The sequence below is a fragment of the Microcebus murinus genome, chromosome 9 (genome assembly GCF_040939455.1).
Source record: "Microcebus murinus isolate Inina chromosome 9, M.murinus_Inina_mat1.0, whole genome shotgun sequence".
Classification (NCBI taxonomy): domain Eukaryota; kingdom Metazoa; phylum Chordata; class Mammalia; order Primates; family Cheirogaleidae; genus Microcebus; species Microcebus murinus.
This window is the reverse complement of record NC_134112.1, coordinates 323,955-340,190: the sequence shown is the minus strand read 5'-3', so window position 1 is coordinate 340,190 and position 16,236 is coordinate 323,955. Positions and strand designations below refer to the sequence as shown.

General features: G+C 38.9%; 1 pseudogene; it reads right to left on the bottom strand.

Annotated features, from left to right (window-relative positions):
* The window catches only part of LOC105883129 (small glutamine-rich tetratricopeptide repeat-containing protein beta-like), a 63,831-nt pseudogene extending 47,826 nt beyond the window's left edge, over positions 1-16,005 (bottom strand).
* Positions 16,006-16,236: the final 231 nt, after the last annotated feature.

The window sequence follows — 16,236 nt, the reverse complement described above, 5'->3', positions numbered from 1 at the left end:
AGTTTGTACACAATGCAGTTTGTCGTTTCTTTGTCAAAGTCACTGTAAATATTTTCCTTTGGAAGCTAATTATGATGCAACATTGTATTTGTGTGTTTTTCCTAGGAAACTCTACTAAGCGCTTCAGTTCTCAGAGAAAAGCTACTGTGTACTCAATGCATTTTTGTCACTTCTTTGTGTAAGTAACTGTAATTATTTCCCTTTGGAAGGTTTTTCTGAAATAACTTATTGTGTTTATATATGTTTTCTAGGAAAATTTCAAAACTGCTTCAGATCTCAGAGAAAAGCAATGTGTTATCAATGTCATTTCTCACTTCTTTGTGTAAGTCTCTGTAAATATTTGTGATTGGAACTTCTTTATGAAGTATTTACTGTTTCTTAAGTGCAATTCACAGGAAACTCTATACACAGTTTGTTTTTAGAGCAAAGCAAGCATATGTTCAATGTACTTGTAGGATAGTGTTAGGGTTAGTGTTAGGGTTTCGCCTTAATTTAAGCGTTATGTTTAGGGTTTCCAATGAGGGTTAGGGTCAGTGTTTCTAATTAGGGATAAGATTAAGGTTGCATATGGAACTTCTTTAGAAAGAACTTTGTTATGTGAATTTTCCTGCATATTATAAACACTGCTTCACATCTCTGAGCAAACCAAATGTGTACCTAATGCACTTTGTTTTTCCTTTTCCAAGTCACTGTAATTATTTCCCTTTGGAAGTTCTTTATGAAGTAAATTATTGTATTTATGTGTGTTTTCTAGGAAACTCTGCAAACTACTTCAGTTGTCAGAGAAAAGCAAGTGTGTCATAAATTATATTTATCATTTCTTTGTCTAAGTCACTGTAAGTATTTGTGCTTGGATCTTTTCTATAAAAGCATTTACTGCTTTTTATTGGCAATTCACAGGAAACTCTAAACACAGTTTCACTTTTCAGTAAAAGCATGGGTACATTCAATGAACTTCTAGGGTAGTGTTAGAGTTTCATATGGAACTTCTTGAGAAAGAACTTTATGTCTCTTATGTGAATTTGTGTGCATACTATAAATCTTGCTTAACCCTTCAGAGAAAAACAAGTGTGTACTGAATGCATTTTGTTGCTTCTTTGTCAAAGTCATTGTAAATATTTCCCTTTTGGAAGCTCTTCATGAAATACTCTATTTATGTGTCTTTTCAGGAAAATCTACTAATACCTTCAGTTTCCAGAGAAAAGAATGTGTGTACTCAACGCACTTTGTCGCTTCTTAGTCAAAGTCATTGTAAATATTTCTGTGTGGTAGCTCTTTGTGAAACAACCTTGTATTTATGTGTCTTTTCTGAGAAACTCTACTAACTTCTTCAGTTCTCAGAGAAAAGCAAGTGTGTACTCAATGCCCTTTGTAACTTCTTTGTGTAAGTCACTGTAATTGTTTCCTTTTGCAAGCTCTTTATGAAATAACGTTGTATTTATGTGTGTTTTCTAGGAAACTCTATGAACTACTTCAGTTATCAGAGAAAGGCAAGTGTGTTGTTAATGCAATTTATCACTTCCTTGTGTAAATCACTGTAAATATTTGTGCTCAAACTTCTTTATGAAAGTATTTACTGTTTCTTATGTGCAAGTCACAGAAAACTCTAAAGACAACACACAACTTCAGACCTCAGAGAAAAGCAAGTGCGTAAGTAATGCCCATTCTGGCTTCATCGTGTATGTCACTGTAATTATTTACCTTTGGATGTTATTTATGTAATAACTTATTGTACCTTATGCCCATTTTCTTTTTTTTTTTTTTAATTATTTTTTTTATTTTGGCATATTATGGGGGTACAGATTTTAAGGTTTCAATAAATGCCCATTTCCCCCCCTCCCCCCAAAAGTCTAAGTCTCCATCATGACCATCCCCCAGATGGTGCACATCTCACTCACTATGTATGTATATACCCGCCCCCCTCCCCCCTCCCACCTGCCCAATACCCTATTACTGTAGCACCTATGTGTCCACTTAGGTGCTACTCAGTTAATACCAGTTTGCTGGAGAATATATCTGGTGCTTGTTTTTCCATTCTTGGGATACTTCACTTAGTAGTATGGGTTCCAGCTCTAACCAGGAAAATATAAGGTGTGCTATATCACCATTGTTTCTTAGAGCTGAATAGTACTCCATGGTGTACATATACCACATTTTATTAATCCATTCTTGGATTGATGGGCACTTGGGCTGTTTCCACAGCCTTGCAATTATGAATTGTGCTGCTATAAACATTCGAGTGCAGGTGTCTTTTTTGTAGAGTGTCACTGGATCATTTGGGTAGATGCCCAGCAATGGGATTGCTGGATCAAATGGTAGATTCACTTGTATCGCTTTAAGGTATCTCCATATTGCTTTCCACAGAGGTTGAACTAGTTTGCAGTCCCACCAGCAGTGTAGGAGTGTTCCTCTCTCTCCGCAACCACGCCAGCATTTATTGTTTGGAGATTTTTTTATAAAGGCCATTCTCACTGGGGTTAAGTGATATCTCATTGTGGTTTTGATTTGCATTTCCCTGATGATTAGAGATGTTGAGCATTTCTTCATATGTTTGTTGGCCATTCTTCTGTCTTCTTTAGAAAAATTTCTGTTCAAGTCCCTTGCCCACTTTTTAATGGGGTTATTTGATTTTTTCTTCCTAATTTTCGTGAGTTCTAAGTATATTCTAGTTATCAGTCCCTTATCGGATGCATAGGATGCAAAAATTTTCCCTCATTCTGTAGGTTGTCTGTTTACTTTCATGACTATTTCTTTGGCTGTGCAGAAGCTTTGTAGTTTGATCATGTCCCATTTATTTATTTTTGTTGCTGCTGTGATTGCCCTTGGGGACTTCTTCATAAACTCTTTGCCCAGGCCGATGTCTAGGAGAGTGTTTCCAACTTTTTCCTCTAGAGTTCTAATAGTTTCATATCTTAGGTTTAAGTCTGTTATCCAGCGTGAGTTGGTTTTTGTGAGAGGTGAAAGGTGTGGGTCCTGTTTTAGCCTTCTACAGGTGGCTATCCACTTTTCCCAGCACCATTTATTGAAGAGGGATTCTTTTCCCCAGCGTATGTTTTTGTCTGCTTTGTCAAAGATGAGATGGCTATATGAGGATGGTTTTATATCAGGATTCTCACATCTGTTCCACTGGTCAATATTCCTGTTTTTGTGCCAATACCATATTGTTTTAATCACTACAGCTTTGTAGTATAGTTTGATATCTGGCATATTAATGCCTCCCATTTTGTTTTTGTTGCCTAGAATTGCTCTTGATATTCGGGGTCTTCTTTGGTTCCATACGAAGCGTAAAATTATTTTTTCTATATCTGTGAAGAATGCTGATGGGATTTTAATGGGTATTGCATTGAATCTGTAGATCAGTTTGGGTAGTATAGACATTTTGATGATATTGAGTCTGCCGATCCACGAGCATGGTATGGATTTCCATCTGTTTACATCCTCTGCTATTTCCTTCCTCAGTGTTTCATAGTTCTCCCTGTAGAGGTCTTTTACCTCTTTGGTTAAATATATTCCTAGGTACTTTAATTTCTTTGTTGCTATTGTGAAGGGAATTGAGTCTTTGATTTGGTTCTCAATTAGATTGTTGTTGGCGTATATGAATGCCTCTGATTTCTGTGTATTGATTTTGTATCCTGAGACTTTACTAAATTCATTGATCAGTTCCAGGAGTTTCTTGGTTGAATCCTTGGGGTTTTCTAGATACAATATCATATCATCAGCAAACAGTGAAAGTTTGATCTCTTCTGCCCCTATTTGGATACCTTTAATTCCATTTTCCTGTCTGATTGCTGTAGCCAAGACTTCCAGCACTATGTTGAACAGAAGTGGAGATAGTGGGCAGCCTTGTCTGGTTCCAGTTCTAAGTGGGAATGATTTCAATCTTTCCCCATTCAGTATGATGTTGGCTATGGGTCTGTCATATATGGCTTGTATCATTTTTAGGTATGTCCCTTCTATGCCTATTTTCTTAAGTGTTCGTATCATGAAAGCGTGTTGAATTTTGTCAAAAGCTTTTTCTGCATCTATTGAAAGAATCATGTGGTCTTTGTTTTTGCTTCTGTTTATGTGGTGAATTGCATTTATAGATTTACGTATGTTGAACCATCCCTGCATCCCTGGGATGAAGCCCACTTGGTTGTGGTGGATTATTTTTTTGATAAGTGTCTGGATTCGGTTAGCTAAGATTTTGTTGAAAATTTTTGCATCTATATTCATTAGGGATATTGGTCTGTAGTTTTCTTTTTTTGTTGCATCCTTTCCTGGTTTTGGTATCAGAGTAATATTCGCTTCATAAAAGGTGTCGGGGAGGTTTCCGTTCTTCTCGATGTTGTGGAATAGTTTCTGCAAGATAGGTACTAGTTCTTCTTTGTAAGTATGGTAAAATTCAGGTGTGAAGCCATCTGGACCGGGACTTTTCTTTTTAGGGAGATTTTTAATTGCTGTTTCTATTTCAGCTGTTGAGATTGGTCTGTTCAGGGAATCTATTTCTTCCTGATTGAGCCTAGGGAGGCTGTGTGTTTCTAGAAATTTGTCCATTTCCTCTACATTTTCTAGTTTGTGTGCATAAAGATTTTTGTAGTATTCATAAATTGTATCTTGTATCTCTTTGGGATCAGTTGTGATTTCTCCTTTTTTATTCCTGATGGAGCTTATTAGAGATTTCTCTTTTCTGCTTTTCGTTAGCTTAGCCAATGGCGTGTCAATCTTGTTTATTTTTTCAAAGAACCAACTTTTTGTTTTATTAATCTCCTGAATAGCTTTCCTGTTTTCAATTTCGTTTAGTTCTGATTTGATCTTGTTGATTTCACTTCTTCTGCTGGGTTTGGGGTTGGTCTGTTCTTCTTTTTCCAGCTCTTTGAGTCGTTTCATTAGATTGTCTATTTGTGATCTTCTTGCCTTTTGGTTATAGGCATTTATGGAGATAAACTTTCCTCTCAGAACTGCTTTAGCTGTGTCCCAGAGGAGTTGATAACTTGTCTCTCCATTGTCGTTTTCTTCATAAAAGTTTTTTATTTCCGTCTTGATTTCTTCATTTATGAAGTAATCATTTAGTAGGAGGTTGTTTAATTTCCACGTTTTTGTGTAGAAATGTGAGTTTCTGTTAGGGTTGATTTCTAGTTTTATTCCACTGTGATCTGAGAAGGTACATGGTATGATTTCTATTTTTTTAAATTTCTTGAGATTTTCTTTGTGTCCTAGGATATGGTCAATCTTAGAGAATGTCCCGTGAGCTGATGAGAAGAACGTATATTCAGTGGATTTTGGGTAGAATGTTCTGTAGATGTCTGTCAGACCCAATTGTTCTAGAGTTTTGTTTAAGTCCATTATTTCTTTATTAATTTTCTGTTTCGAGGATCTGTCTCGTGCCGTCAGTGGGGTGTTGAAATCCCCGGCGATTATGGAGTTGCTATTAATCCATTTGCTTAGCTCCAGTAAGGTTTGCTTTATGAATCTGGGTGCACCTAAGTTGGATGCATATATATTTAAAATTGTTATCTCTTCTTGTTGGACTGTGCCCTTCACCATTATATAATGACCCTCTTTGTCTTTTACTACTTTTGTTGGTTTAAAAACTAAATCGTCTGAAATTAGAACTGCCACACCAGCCTTCTTTTGGCTTCTATTTGCTTGGAATATTGATCTCCACCCTTTTATTTTTAGTCTATGTGCATCCTTGCAGGTTAAATGTGTTTCCTGAAGACAGCATATACTTGGCCTGTATTTTCTTATCCATTCAGCCAGCCTATGTCTCTTGAGTGGAGAGTTTAAGCCATTCACATTTATTGAGAGAACTGATAGGTAAGGTAGATTACTGATCATTCTGTTGGGTTGAATGTTGTTGCTATGATTTCTGTCTTGAGCCATTGTAATATATGGCCTTTAATATCTTTGGGTTTTGGTTGTTTTTATATCCGTGGATTATTATTATGATGTTCCGTGCATAACGCTGTTTTAAGTACTTCTTGTAGGGCTGGTCTTGTCTTGGTGAATTCTCTGAGACTGTGCTTGTCTGAGAATGTTTTTATTTCTCCTTCATATATGAAGCTTAGTTTTGCAGGGAATAATATTCTAGGCTGGGCATTGTTTTGTTTCAAAAGAGTGAGAATGGGGCCCCAGTCTCTCCTTGCTTGTAAAGTCTCATTGGAGAAGTCTGATGTTATTAGAATTGGCTTTCCCTTGTATGTCACTTGCTTCTTTTGTCTTACAGCTCTTAGAAGGGCCTCTTTAGTTGATACTTTGGTCAGTCTGATGACTGCATGACGTGACGTCTTCCTGTTTGCATTGAATCTCCCAGGGGTCCTCTGGGCTTCTTGAACTTGTATATCGAGTTTTTGAGCAAGGCCTGGGAAATTTTCCTCTATTATATCTTCAAAAAGCTTGTCCAGCCCTTGAGTGTTGTCTTCCTCCCCTTCGGCTAAACCTATGACCCTCACGTTAGGTTTTTTCACATAATCCCACAGCTCTTGTAGGCTTTGGTCTTTTCTCTTGTTTCTCTGCTGTATTTCTGTGACTGATTTATTTAATTGGAAGGTGTTATCTTCAAGCTCTGAGATTCTTTCTTCTGCTTGATCTACCCTGTTCTTGAGACTTTCCACAGTATTTTGTAGTTCTCTGAGTTGATTCTTCATCTCCAGGACTTCGGTTAAAGTTTTCTTCACTGTGTCAATCTCTTTGTTGAACCTTTGTTCCATTTCTTGGAGGTTTTTTGTGTTTTCTTGGTGTTGGTTATTGAGTTGTTGTTGCAGCTGGGTGAGTGTTCTTATGATCCACATACGAAATTCCTTTTCTGTCATATTGGTTGCCTGATTTTGGTCAGTGTCCGTTTCTAGGGGGCTGGTGCTCCTCCTTGGGGGTGTGTTTTCTGTTTGGTTCTTCATATTTCCTGAGTTCTTTCGCTGATTTCTTCCCATGTCGATCAGTTGTTGTTTCTTTCCTTAGGTTATTGTTTGGGTATTCACACACCTTGTTTAGTTTCTGAGGCGTTAGGTGGTGCCTGTGGGTGAAATTGGACCACTCCCTGTATATTGAGTCAGTGGATGCTGTGGCAAGGCTGTGCAAGATGCTGTCCCTGTCAGTAGGTGGCGTTTGCTTGGAGGAACAGGCTATGGTGTTGATTTTGAGTCCTGTTATCAGCTCTCGTTCTGGGCGGAGCTGGGTTGGATAAGCCTGCCCTCAGGCTGTTAGCAGGGGTCAAAGTTCTGTTCTCAGCTTCCAGGGAAAGCTGTCAGGGCGGGGCTGGAATGGTCCCGCTCAGCCAGAAAGTCTGGGTGTGGGGGTGGGGCTGTCTGAGACCCGCAGTCTGCCGCAGGCCTCGCTTCTTTCCACCCTCCCCAACTCTGCAGCTACTCCTGGGCCTCTGCCAGCAGGCCAGACCACAAGCCACCAGGCCTTCCCGGACTGTGGTGCCGGCGGGGAGGTTCCCTGCACAGGAACGCCACCTGGGTTGGGCGCACGGCCTCCTCCTGGGAGGAGGGTTGTCCTCTAGGGCGCCGATCCGCCCCTGGAGGCACACAGCCCTCAGTAGGCTGTTCACGTATAACCCTTCTGTGCCCCGGGCAATGCTAGCCCTCGGTGCAGGGGATCTGGTCTGCAGGTCCGACCTCTGGGTCCCAGAGTTCAAACTGTATTCCCACCAGGGAGAGGATTTCCGGTCCTAATTCACCCACAGGGAGCCCAAGCTGGGTCTATGTCTCTCAGCCTCTGAGTCGGCACCGTTTTCCTGGGAACAGGGTGCCAGCAGCACCTGGGAGGGCGGGCGGGGTCCCAAACGGGAAGGTCCCGTTCCCTGGAGGTGCCTCCGGCTGGTGGCTGTATTGTCTCTCTGGGCAGCCGCGGGTAGGGTCGGCGGAGGGGAGGAGGAGGCATTATGGCGCCTGCCGCGCGGCTCGGGTCTGTGCACACGGAGGTGCCCGGAGGAAGTTGGGAACCCGGTGCCACGTCTGCTACAGGCTCACCGCTGGCAGGCGGCGGCAGTCTCTGGGCTGGTGTCCGCAGGTCTCTCCACCCGCTGGGGAGCCCACCAGCAGTCCCGAATGCAGGGGAGGGGAAACAGCAAATCCACCTACCCTTGCCGCTGGTCTCCGGGCTGCTCCGGTGGTCTCAGCCTCCAGTTCTCCTCCGCAGCCTCCTCCCGTGGAGTCTCCCGGGGTCTCAGGAACCCCTCCTTCCGGCCCTTGTCCGTTGTATGCTCGTCTTCTTGCTTCTTTCCTCTAGTTTCTGCTAGAATCGGTCTTTTCTGCAGAGACCCTCTGTCTGGCGGTGTTATTCGTCCGCCATCTTGCTCCGCCCCCAAGAAGGCCTTATGCCCATTTTCTATGAAACTCTACACACTGCTTCATTTCTCTGGGAAAAGCCACTCAATGCAATTTCTCATTTCTTTGTGTATGTCATTCTAAATATTTGCATTGAGAACTTTATGAAGTATAATAATGTTACTTCAGTGGTATTCATAGTAAACTAGAAACTTTATCTCTCCAAGAAAAGCAAACTTATATTCACCATACTTCTAGGATAGTGCTATGGTTAGGGTTATGGTTTTGCACTAGGGTTAGGGTTAGAATTAGGGTTTCATGTTAGGGTTAAGATTTGGGTTAAGGGCAGAGCTAGGGTTAAGGTTAGGGTTTTCAGCTAGGCCTAATTTTAGGGTTTTCAGCTAGGGTTGGAGTTATGCGTAAGGTCCCATATGAAACTCCTTACAAAGATCATTATGTTTGTTTTACCAATGTCATCAGAAAATTTGTACACTACTTTAGGTGTCAGAGATAAACTAGTTTGTAATCAGTGCACTTTGTCACATTCTTAAAATTTAATATGCATCTTTGAAATATCTTTATGATATAATTCATTGCAATTGCAACTTAGGTTTGTTTTCTAAGTGCTGTACACATTGCTTCAGTTCTCTCAGAAAATCTAGTGTGTAAGTTAATCACATTGCCCTTGTTTGTGTAAGTCCCTGTAAATATTTACATTTGGAAGTTATTTATGTAATAACTTATTGTACCTTATGAGTGTTTTCTGTGAACCTCTACACACTGCTTCATTATTTTGTGAAAGACATCTCGTTATCAAGGCAATATCTCTCTTCCAGTGGTATGTCACTATACGTGTTTGCATTTGAAAGTCTTTATGAATGTATATGCTGTCACTGCTGTGCAAATCACAGGAATCTAGAAACTGTTTAACTTTCAGGTTAAAGCTAACATATATTCAATGTAAATCTAGGATAGTGTTTGTATTAGGTTTAGGGTTTCACACTGGGTTTAGGTTTAGAGTTATGGTTTCATGTTAGAGTTAGGGTTAATCCCTAAGCTAGGGTAAAGGTAGGGTTCCATATGGAACTCCTAAATAGAACATTGTGTTCGTTGTCCAAGTGTGACCAGAAAGTATATACACTGCTTCACTTGTCATGGAAATAAATGTTTGTATTGATTGCACTTTTTCATTTTTGTTAACTGTAAACATAGGAATATCTTTATAATATAACTTACTGTACTTATGGTTGTTTTTTAAGACCTCTACACACAGCTTCAGTTCTTAGAGCTAAGCAAGTGCATAAGTAATTCACATTGTGGCTCTTTTGTTTCAGTCATTGTAAAATATTTACGTTTGGAAGTTATTTATGTACTACCTGGTACCTTATGCGTATTTTCTATGAAACACTATAGACTCATTTCTCTTGGAAAAGCAATTGTGTTATCAAAGTAATTTCTTACTTCTTTGTGTAAGTCACTCTAAATATTTGCATTTGGAACTTTATTAAGTACATACTGTTACTTCAGTGCGATTGACAAGAAACTAAACATTATCTTTAAGAGAAAAGCAACCTTATACTCAATGTACTCTTAAGATAGTGTCAGGGTTAGCCTTATGGTTTCACACTAGTGTTAGGGTTAGCCTTCGGGTTTCGTGTTAGGGTTAGGATAAGGGTTAAGGGCAGAGCTTGGGTTAGGGTTAGGAATTTCAGCTAGAGTTAGGGTTAGGGTTTTCAGCTACGGTACGTGTTATAGGTAGTGTTCCAAATGGAACTCCTTAGAAAGAACATTATGTTGTTGTACGAATGTAACTGGAAACTTTAAACACTGTTTTATTTGTCAGAGCTTAACAGTTTGTAATCATGCACTTTGGCACATCTTTGTTTAACTGTAAATATGTGTCTTTGGAATATCTCAATGATATAACTCATTGCAATTTAGGTTTGTTTTCTAAGTACTCTACACACAACTTCAGTTCTCAGAGAAAAGCAAGTGCGTGAGAATTGCGCCTTGTGCCTTACTTGTATAAGTAACTGTAAATATTTACCTTTGGAAGTTATTTATGTAATATCTTATTGTACCTTACATGTGCTTTCTATGAAACTCTACAGACTGCTTCATTTGTCTGAGAGGGCAACTGTGTTATCAATGCAATTTCTCTCTTCTTTATGTTTGTCACTTTAAATGCTTGCATTCGGAAGTTCTGTATGAATGTATATGCTGTCACTGCTATGCAACTCACAGAAAACTAGAAACTGTTTAAATTTCAGTTTAAAGATAACGTATATTCAATGCAATTTTAGGATACTGTTGTGTTAGCCTTAGGGTTTCACACTGGGGTTAGGTTTAGACTTGGATTTCGTGTTAAGATCAGAGTTAGGGTTAATGGCTGAGCTAGTGTTAGGGTTAGGGTTTTCAGCTAGGGTTAGAGTTAGGGTTCCATATGGAACTCCTTTCAAAGAACTTTATATTTTTTGCACAAATGTGAATGCAAAGTGTAAACACAGCTTCAGTTGTCCGGGAAAATGAAGTTGGTAAGCATTGCACTTTGTCAGTTTTTGTGTATCTGTAAATATATATCTTGCGAATATCTTTATGATATAACTTTTTGTAACTTAAGGTTGTTTTCTAAGACCTTTACACAAATCTTGAGTTTTCAGAGAAAAGCATCTGTGTATTGAGGCTTGTTACGGAAAGTCACTGTAAATATTTACCTTTGGAAGTTATTTATGTAATAACTTTTGTACCTTATGCGTGTTTTCTATGAAACTTTACACACTGATTCCTTTCTCTGAAAAGCAACTGTGTTATCAGTGTAATTTCTCCCTTCTTTCTGTTTGACACTCTCAATGTTTGTATTTGGAAGTTCTTTATGAATTTATATGCTGTCATTGCTGTGGAACTCACAGGAAACTAGAAACTGTTTAAATTTCAGGTTAAAGCTAACGAATATTCAATGTAATGCTAGGATAGTTTTTGGGTTAGGGTTAGGGTTTTACAGTGTGGTTAGCGTTAGAGTTACTGTTTCATGTTAGGATTATTGTTAGGGTTCTGGGCTTACCTAGGGTTAGAGTTAGAGTTTTCATCTAGGGTTAGGGTTCCTTATGGAACTACTTAGAATATAATGTTTGTTGTGCCAATATCACCAGTAACTATTAGCTCTTCTTAGTTCTCAGAGATAATCAAGATTGTAATCAACCCACTATGTTACTGCTCTGTGTAACTGTAAATATGTATCTTTTGAATAACTTTATGATATAGCTGATTATAACTTAAGGTTTTTTTTAAGAGCTCTACACACAACCTCAGAACTCACATAAAGGGAAGTGCATATGTAAGGGGCATTGTGGCTTGTTTTTTTGAGTCACTGTAAAAATTTACCTATGGGTGGTATTTATGTAATAACTTATTGTACCTAATGCATGTTTTCTATGAAACACTACACATTGCTTCATTTCTCTGTGATAAGCAACTGTGTGCTCAATGCAATTTTCAATTCTTTGTGTAAGTCACTCTAAGTGTTTGCATTTGGAACTTTATGAAGTTTATGAACTTTATGAAGTATATGCTGTTACTTCAGTGAGATTCGAAGGAAACTAGAAACTATCTTTCAGAGATAAGCAACCTTATACTCAGTGTACTTCTAGGTTAGTGTTAGGGTTGGGGTTACGGTTTCACACTATGGTTAGATTTAGGGTTTCGTGTTAGGGTTAAGATTAGGGTTAAGGACAGAGCTATGGTTAGGGGTCACGTTTTCATCTATGGTTAGGGTTAGGGTTAGGGTTCCTTATGGAACTCCTTAGATAGAACATAATTTTTGTTGTCCGAATGTGACCGGTAAGTGTAAACTCTGCTTTAGATGTCAGAGATAAACAAGTTTGTAATCTATGCACGTTGTCACATTTTTTTAACTGTAAATATATATCTTTGGAATAACTATGATATAACTCATTGCAACTTATATTTTTTTTCTAAGTACTTTTCACACAGCTTCTGTTCTCGGAGAATGTTCCTTCCTTGTGTAAGTCACGGTTAATATTTGCCTTTGGAAGTTATTTAGGTAATAACTTATTGTACATTATGAGCTTTTTCTATGCACCTCTACACACTGCTTTATTTATCTGACATAAGCAACTGTGTTATCAATGAAATTTCTTGCTTCTTTCTCTATGTCACTCTAAATGTTTGCATTTGGAATTACTTTATGAATGTATATGCTATCACTGCAGTGTGATGTAGAGGAAACTAGAAACTGTTTATTTTGCAGGGTAAAGCTAATGTATATTCAACGTAATTCTAGGGTTTTCAATTAGGGTTAGTGCTTCATACTGGGGTTAGGTTAGAGTTAGGGTTTCGTGTTAGGGTAAGAGTTAGAGTTAATGGCTGAGCTAGGGTTAGGGTTAGAGTTTTCAGCTAGGGTTGGAGTTAGGGTTCCACATGGAACTCCTTAGAAAGAACATTATACTTGTACAAATGTGACCAGAAAGTATAAACACTGCTTCAGTTGTCAAGGAAAAAGAAGTTTATAATCATTGCATTTTTTTACTTTTTGTGTAACTGTAAATACGAATCTTAAGAATGTCTTTATTATATAACTTATTGTACCTTAGGGTTCTTTTCTACGACCTATACACACAGCTTCAGTTATGAGAGAAAGGCAAGTGTTTCTGTAATGCATATTGAGGTTTTTTTGGTAGTGACTCTAAATATTTACCTTTGGAAGTTATTTATGTAATAACTTTGTACATTATGCATGTTTTCTATGAAACTCTACACACTGCTTCATTTTTCAGAGAAAAGCTATGGTTTCCTCAATGCATTGTCTCACATCTTTGTGTAAGTCACTCTAAACGTTTGCATTTTGAACTTTATGAAGTATATTCTGCTATTTAAGAAACTAGAAACTGCTTATCTTTAAGAGAAAAGCAACTGAATATTCAATGTACTTCTAGGATATTGGTATGCTTAGTTTTTGCACTATGATAAGGGTTAGGGTTAGCGTTTCGTGTTACGGTTAGGGTGAGGATTAGTGATAAATGCAGAGCTATGGTTAGGTTCAGGGTTTGGCACTAGGGTTAGGGTTAGTGTTCCATATAGATATCCTTAGAAAGAATCTTATGTTTGTTGTATGACTATGATGGGCAACTACGAACACTCGTTCAGTAGTCAGGGAAACACAAGTTTGTAATCAATGCACACTGTCTCTCTATATGTAACTCTAAATATACACCTGTGGAATATCGTTATGATATGACTAATTGAATATAGGGTTGTTTTCCAAAAACTCTACACATTGCTTGCGTTTTCTGAGAAAAGCAAGTGTGTAAGTAATGTACATTGAGGCTTCTTTGTGTAAGTCACTGTAAATATTTACCTATGGAAGTTATTTATGTAATTGCTCATTTGTGTTTTTTTTTATGAAACTCTACACACAGCTTCATTACACTGAGAAAAGCAACTGTGCTATCAATGCAATTTCTCACTACTTTGTGAACTAAATGATTGCATTTGGAATTTCTTTATGAAACCATATGCTGTTACTTCTATTCGATTCAGAGGCAATTATAAACTCTTATCATTCAGAGGAAGCAAGCGTACATTCAATGTACTGCTAGGATAGTGTTAAGGTTAGGTTTTGGTTTCTCATTGGTGTTAGGGTTAGAATCAGGGTTGTGTGGTAGCACTAGGGGAAGAATTAGGGTTAGGATTAGGGTTTTATATGGAGATACTTAGAAAGGGTTAGGGTAGGGTTAGGGTTAGTGGTTACGGTTAGAGTTAGGGTTAGGGTTAGGCGTTAGGGTTAGGGTTACGGTTAGGGTCAGGTTCAGGGTTGTGGTTATGTTCATGGTCAAGGTCAGGGTCAGCGACAGGGTCAGGGTCATGGTTAGGGTCAGGGTCAGGTTCAGGGTCATAGTTAGTGTTGGGTCAGGGTCAGGGTCAAGGTCAGAGCCAGGGTCAGGGTCAGGGTCAGGGTCAGGGTTAGTGTTAAAGTAGGGTTTGAGTTAAGTTTAGCGTTAGGGTTAGGGTAGGGTTACAGTTAGTGTTATGGTTAAGGTTAGTGTTAGGGTTAAATGCAAAGCTATGGTTAGGGTTAGAGATTTGAGCTAGGGTTAGGATTAGGGTCTCATATGGATATCCTTAGAACGAACATTATGTTTGATGTATCAATATGACCGGAAACCAGGAACACTGGTTCAGTAGTGAGGGAAACACAAGTTTCTTATCAATACACACTGTCACTCTATATGTAACTGTAAAAATGTATCTTTTGAATATCTGTGTGATGTAACTCATTGAATCTTAGGGTTGTTTTCCAAGAACTCTACGCACTGATTCCGTTTTTCGAGAAAAGCAAGTGTGTAAGTAATGTACATTGACGCTTCTTTTGTAAGTCACTGTAAATATTTACTTTCGGAAGTTATATATGTCATTTCTCATTGTACCTTATTCGTGTTTTTCTATGAAACTCTATACACAGCTTCACTACTCAGTGCAATTTCTCACTTCATTGTGAACTCACTCTAAGTATTGCATTTGGAAATTCTTTATGAAAGTATACGCTGTGACTCTGTTCGATTCACAGGCCATTATAAACACTTATCATTCAGAGGAAGCAAACATGTATTCAACGTACTGCTAGGATCGTGTCAGCTTTAGAGTTTGGGTTTCGCACTAGGGTTAGGGTTAGAATCAGGGTTTCGTGGTAGCGCCAGGGGAACGGTTAGGGTTAGGGTTGGGTTTCGGGTTCAGGTAAGGTGTAAGGGCTGAGCTAGGATTAGGGTTAAGGTTTTGAGCCATGGTTACGCATAGGGTTCTTTATGGAGATCCTTAGAGAGAACCTTATGGTTGTTTTACGAATGTGAAGGCAAACTATAAACACTTGTTCAGTTGTCTGGGAGACACAAGTTTATAATCAATGCACATTGTGACTTTTTTGTGTTACTGTAAATGTGTGTCTTTATAATATCTGTATGATATAACTCATTGAAACTTAGCGTTGTTTGCTAAGAACTGTACACACTGCTTCCATTCTCAGAAACTGCAAGTGTGTAAGAAATGCACATTGTGGCATCTTTGTGTAAGTCAATGTGAATATTTTCCTTGGGACGTTATTTGTGTAATAACTTATTGTACCTTAGGTGTGTTTTCTACAAAACTCTACAAAATGCTTCATTCCTCAGAGAACAGCAACTGCATTATCAATGCAGTTTCTCATTTCTTTGTGTAAGTCACTTTAATTTTTGGCTTTTGGAACTTCTTTATGAAGTTATAGACTGTTATTTCTGTTGGATTCACAGGAAATTAGAAACATCTTTCAGAGGAAGCAAGCGTATATTCAATGTACTTCTATGATAGTTTTAGAGTTAGGGTTTGGGTTTCACACTAGGGTTAGGGTTAGACTCAGGGTTTAGTGTTCGGTTTAGGGTTGGGGTGAAGGTCAGAGATAGAAAGAGGGGTAGAATTTTGAGCTAGGTTTAGGGTTAGGGTTAGGTAGGGCTGGGCTAATGTTAAGGTTAGGGTTACGGTGAAGGGCATAAATAGGGAGAGGTTTGGGGTTTTCAACTAGGGTAAGGGTTGGGGTAAGGGTTGGGCTAGGGTTAGTATTAGGGTTAGGTTTAAGGGCTGGGTTAGGGTTAGGGTTAGTGGTTAGGGATACTGTTAGGGTTAAGGTCAGTGTCAGGGTTACGTTTAGTGTCAGCGTCAAGTTCAGGTTTAGGGACAGGTTCAGTGTCAGCGTCAGGGTCAGGGTCATGGTTAGCGTTAGGGTCTGGGTCCTGGTCAAGGTCAGAGCAAGGGTCAGGGTCAGAATCAGGGTCAGGGTTAGAGTAAGGGTCAGGGTCAGGATCAGGGTTAGGGTTAGGGCTAGAGTTAGGGGTAGGGTTAGGGTTAGGGTAGGTTACTGTTAGGGTTATGGTTAAGTTTAGGGTTAGGGTTAAATGCAGAGCTAGGGTTAGGGTTAGGGTTAGGGGTTAGCATTAGGGTT